We start from the raw sequence: 6,000 nt of genomic DNA, 5'->3' as shown, positions 1-6,000 counted from the left end.
CTGTGTGTCTTTTGATAGTGGGAAAAAGCCTCTAAATTACTCAAAAAATTCTATATGAATTGTACAATGTAACAGCAGGTGGCACTGTCACATCAAAACTCATACAATTATCTCATGTTCATATTTAATCAGATTTTGTTAGTAGATAATGGAATGGAAAAGTGAGTGACATGCAAATTTGCACATTATAATTAAATATTGTTTTCTAAATAGTCTTCTTCATTTCTGATTAACTATTTGAGTCTTGCAATGTTCTAATCCTGGATTTGAGCTATTACATTTGCCAATACACTTGCACTGATCCCTTTTGTTCTGTTCAGTCATTGTGGCAGTTCTACACTCCCAGAAGAAATAAGCTGAAGCATACATAATTATTTCTTCCAAAACTGCTGATCATCTCATAGGTAATAAGACACAAGACTGAAATTTCCTCTCCTATCACATACAGAACTATGTAGGAAATCTGTAATGACAAAGGAAAGTGAGCTTTTACAGTATGTTGAAAGGAAAAGCTTTTTACTGAAAGATTTAACAAATGGCTGGAAATACTCAAACACATCACGAATGAGGAGCAGGAGCAGTCTGGCCATTATGAAACAGCAATATTTACAGCCATAACAGTTTACATATAGAAGTATTAGCTATAACTACCTCTGGAAAAGACCCCAAAACACACACTCTGTGTTGGATATCTACAAGATACTTGTGAGTGCTTTTGCTCTTTACATTTGTAACACACGCTGATACATGTTTTTCAAGCCCCTTATTCCCATACTGAGGTCAAATTTCTGAAACACAAATACTTTACAAGTCACTGAGCACACAATGGATAATTAGGTACAGTTCATGATCACAAAGCCTCTGGGTGCATTCCTCCCATTGTGGGGTTCCATTTCCAAAGGCTTGAGGTGGATAGGGAAGGGGTTACTCCAGCTCCAGGGGTTTCTTCAGGGTCCTGGACGCATGGAGGGGTTAGGTGCTCCCCCTCCCCCCACCACGTGGTCCCATGGCAGCCAGAGAGACAGCACACGGGACTTGGAGAGGAGGCGAGAGAGAGTTTATTGATGAGGCAGTTACATATATAGGTCTTGGAGGATTCACAGAGAGACCAATTACAGGGTCAGGGGTCTTACAGGACACCCAATCGCAGGAAGGGGTTAAAGGTCCAATGAGAAGACTTCTTGATATCTTCTCAGGACATTCCTGAGACAGAGATAAGAACTGGCCATGGGGGATTTTGGGAAGAAGAAAGCACGAGCCAGCACAGGGACCACAAAAAGCCATTTTGAAACACACTCAAATCACAGCTTCCCATACAAGGTAGATTCACTGCTACAAAAGCCTAGGCCAACTATCAGAGGAGCAACTGCCTGTTTAACTGCTGGATCCTCTCTGCTATGCAGAACCTTTCCTTTTCTCTTAATCAGATAGAAACACCGTCTTCTCAGAGTAGACGGCTTGGACCATAATCTTGAAGATAAAACCAGTCTCTCAGAGATGGGACCTCTCCCTCCACAGGGCCATCCTGGCTCAAGGGAAGGTTTTCATATCAAAAATGCATTTCCAAATCAAAAGTGTAAGATTGCTGGATGGTAATGGATGTTGTATTTTCTACTTTTTATTGGACTGGACTAACAAAAGCTCAGATTCATCTCGGGTCAAATATTCATATAGCATAAAACAGAGGGTATTACATCAGCACGTTTGTAAATCTGACTGTGACTCCTCCCTTGTGCCACCACCACAGGGCAGGTCACCCTCCAGCCTGCCCTCCACCAGGAGGCCCCCTAGTACAGGACACCAAACACCACATCCTCCCTGAGAAGCCACCATGCAAATAACCACAGCAGGCTCCATCAGGCTGCTGAGAAATGTGACACAAACTGCTCTGTCTCCATGTATTATGATATTTTGTAAAATCTTAAACGGTCTTTGAAAATCAAAGCAGAAAGCCCTGGGCAAGCCATCCCTTTCTCTGTGAGGTAAAGCTCTGACTGCCACCTGGTTTAGTGACAGGGAAGCAGCTGTGGAAACCTGACACACACCTCCCACAAACCTTATCCCCCAACCATAACTCCAGTGAGGCCAGATGTGGGATAAACTCCTACTGCAAGGCACTCAAATCCCATGAGACCTTTTGAAAAGCATATCTTTTAATACGTAATAGTTTATTTTCATTCTGTATCTGCGTTTGGATTATGAACAAAAGTTCAACACTTTCTTAACAAACATGAAAGCCAAGACTTTTATTTGACTTTGTATTACAATAAAAAATTTAAAAAATCAGATTATTGACTAATATCACAGGAATTTTGGAGCCAAGAATGAAGAAAGGAAAATAATACTAGATTTTAAAGAGAATTATAGAACTTGAAGTAAGATTTGTAATAAATGGGTGATTATCCATAATGGAGTTAGAGGGAATTTCATCACAGAGGAAAATTTCATATATAAACCTTATCTTTGGCCTGCAATGGAAAATACAGACTAATAAAAATAAAACTCAAATTTGAAATACTGCAAGAAGTTTGCTGAAATATGTGAATCTGCTAATGTAAAAATGTATTTGTGTTTATAACTGAAAAGCCAAGTTTGTGACATCTTGGTTTCTTGGTATAATATCTTACAGTTATATCACAGGGATCACATTACAAAAGAGATGGCCAGATCCAGCCCCAGCCTAGGTGAGGGCCCCTGTGCAGCAGCACATGCTCTGTACCTCAGAAGACCAAAACGGGGGAGCAGTTCACAAGACTGAGGGGAAGGTAGGGATTCTCATTTAAATTAGGTTCATTATATTCTTCCACCATTGCTAGATGTCTCCAAAATAGAACCAGGTCTCTTCAACAGCTTCTGTGTATTCATTATCCTGCTTCTGCTGGCATCCAGAACATGGAATGAAGTGCAGCAAACTGAAGCTGAACAGGGGAGTTGGACCAGGTGACTACTTCATCTTCTTTTACTGAGGATCAAGTCTCCTTCTAGTGCTTTTAAGACTTGTTTTTTGCACTAAATCTCCTCTCAGAAGTAAGAAGTAAAGGACTGCATAGAAAACCCAGGAAAACAAGCCACCCAAAGCCAGTTCATGTGGTTTCAGGAGTTTGATGTTTAGAATTTAAGCTATTCTGCTGCCATACAAGATTAAATCACAGTAAAAAGAAATCAAATGTTCAATTTAAATTTAAGATAGATTAAATTCAAGCCCATGCTGTTTTAAATTCTTCAAAGAGTATATAAACTCTTTTGGTGGAACAGCAGAAACAATTTGCTATCAGTGAGGCCTTTCCTTCAGTTATTAGCAAGACAATTTCCCAGACACATAAAAGCAATGCCTTAAGTCAAAGAAGCTTATCCTAATTTATTTTAATTTGTTTCAATTTATTCCAACCAGTAATCTGGCCCAGTACCCTTAAACTTGCTTACTTGCTCATACAGCTCTGTCTCCCAACTATATTTTAGTGCATAACTACCTAGTTAGGTGGTACGTTTAACATGTTACCATATTTTTCTCTCTGACAACTTTGGAAAGCACAGAAATGTTCTCTCTCTTCTGCACTCCAAAATTTGTACTGCTGTGATGCTCATTGTACTCTGAATCACACCACAGTGCTAAAAGTACTGAGAGCTATTACTAATCTTATGTGAGAGTGAGCTATTAGGTTTTTACTTCAACAGGATATTTTACATAGTGCTTCAGTGAAATTAAGTCACTGAGGTCTTTAGAAGGATAAACAGAAGATATACGCCAGAAAAAAATGAGCATTTGCTTATAACTCTTCTGGTGTACTGTATTTTAAGAATTCATTAATCATTCACTAGGTGAAGCTGATACCTTACAAGCACAAAAAAAAAAGACTGAAAACAGCTGTAAAGGAATTGCTTTTGTAAAAGTAATGCTTTCATTTCAAGGAAATTCTTTGTGTAGGGTAACATTAATAATTAGCCTTAGATGAGATTTTTTTTTTTGAGGTTTGATTTCCTATATATGATATTTTACTCATTTAACTATAAAGTATTTAATTTTTTTTAACAAAGATACTTTGGGTTTAACTCACTTTTTTAAGTTCAAGTGTCTACTGTCATTTGATATTTCTAAGGGTACCTGACATATCGGCTTAGGACTAGCACATGTGATGCAAAACATGTAAAAGGTCCATGCTTCCCCAAGGAAGCAAGAGGAAGCCAAGCAGAAGCACATCTCTATATGTCGGGTGGTATGAGATGCACACACACAAGTAACATTATGGGATGCAGCTGATTGATAACGTTTTGGGAAGATGCAGTTAAACTGAATGTGTCAACTGCAGGAAAAGAACAGGTAAAAATAATTTGAGGATGATCCTTCACCTATCTATCCAGACCATAAACCCTCATCTGGCCAATTCAAAAGCTGATTTGGAAAACAGGAAGGGAGGCCTCTATTTTAAAGGTAATATAAAATATCATAAGCCACAGCCAGAGACAAGGTTTGCTTTAAACCACTTCCCAGAAAAATTAATTGTCCTAGATGTAGTTAATGACATCCAACCTAGACACTTCAGCCTGGCACCTAGGATTTAGCAATACACCTCAGTTGAAGCCATGAAAAGGGAATTGTTGTGAAGCAAATAAACAGCAGAGGAAAGCATAAAGGGGCTAGCAGTGTTGCTGAAGTAGCTCAAAGCAGCTCTGACGAATGAACTGAACCCTGAGTCACTGAAATGACCCTGGAAGTCATTAAAATAGCAGCAACAAGAGTCAGTATAGTTATTAAACCTGATGATCTAAGAACAAGAATTTAGGAAGGGAAGGACCTGTTGAGTCTAGAGAAGAGAAGACTGAGTAATGCATACAAACATCTCAAAGTTAGGATGGTGCCAGACTCTTTTCAATAGTGCCCAGCAACACGACAAGGAACAATGGCCATGAACTAAACCACAAGAAATTTCACTTCAACAAGAGGAAAAACTTCTTCACATTGAGGGTGGCAGAACACTGGAACAGGCTGTTCAGAAATGTCATGGAATGTCTCTCTGGAGACATTACAATCCCCCTTGGATGCATTCCTGTGTAACCCGCTTTAGGTGACCCTGCCTTGGCAGGGGGATTGGACTAGATGATCTCCAGAGGTCCCTCCCTACCTTATCAATTTTGTGATTCTGTGAAAGAAAGGCAAGGTAAGACTACAAAAGCTGACACAGGGAAGGGGACACAAAAACTGACATAGGGTACAACCACTGGCTGGTTTAAAATTTTTCATGGAGAGGGGAATTCAAGTGAAAAGAAAAAAAAATTAAACCTGAAAGACAATACTTGTTCCACAAACCACAGATATCTGGTTTAAACTGATGAATTAGATTAGAACAATTTTGTTAGTTGTAGAATTTAAAGCAAAATTTAGTTGTCACTAAGGTTCTTTTGTAGCAAGGAATAAATAAAGAAGGACCATTCATAGTATCTATGAATTCACAGAGAATTCATAGCTTTGTAGCCTTTGCTCAATATTTCTACCATGTACTTTTAAAACACTTTCACTCGTTAACAAAAACTTTTTCCTACTATAAATGATCAAGTAAAACACTAATAACGGTACATAAATTTAATTATGCTTTCAAAGGCAAATCAAAAAGGATTATTTTACGGAATCACATCCCAATTATTCACCCTGGTGAAGGGTCTGGAGCACATGTCCTATGAGGAGAGGCTGAGGGAGTTTGGTTGTTTAGCCTGGAGATAGGGAAGTTGAGGGGAGACCTTATCACTCTCTTCCTGAAAGGTTGTAGCCAGGTGGGACTCAGTCTCTTCCCCCAGGCAACCAACAGTAGGACAAGAGGACAGTCTTAAACTGCGCCAGAGTAGGTTTATGTTGTACATTAGGAAGAAATTCTTCACAGTCATGATTAGATGTTGGAATGGCCTGTTCAGGTACGTGGTGGTGTCACCATCTGTAAAACTCCAGGCTCCAAGCTACAAGCTCACCAGACAGCTTTTACTTAAAAAATATACAAGGCTCCAACAATA

The sequence above is a fragment of the Neopelma chrysocephalum genome, unplaced genomic scaffold, assembly GCF_003984885.1.
Source record: "Neopelma chrysocephalum unplaced genomic scaffold, ASM398488v2 Primary Assembly neopelma1_66, whole genome shotgun sequence".
NCBI lineage: Eukaryota > Metazoa > Chordata > Aves > Passeriformes > Pipridae > Neopelma > Neopelma chrysocephalum.
The sequence above is the reverse complement of the archived record's forward strand: the minus strand, read 5'-3'. Positions refer to the sequence as shown.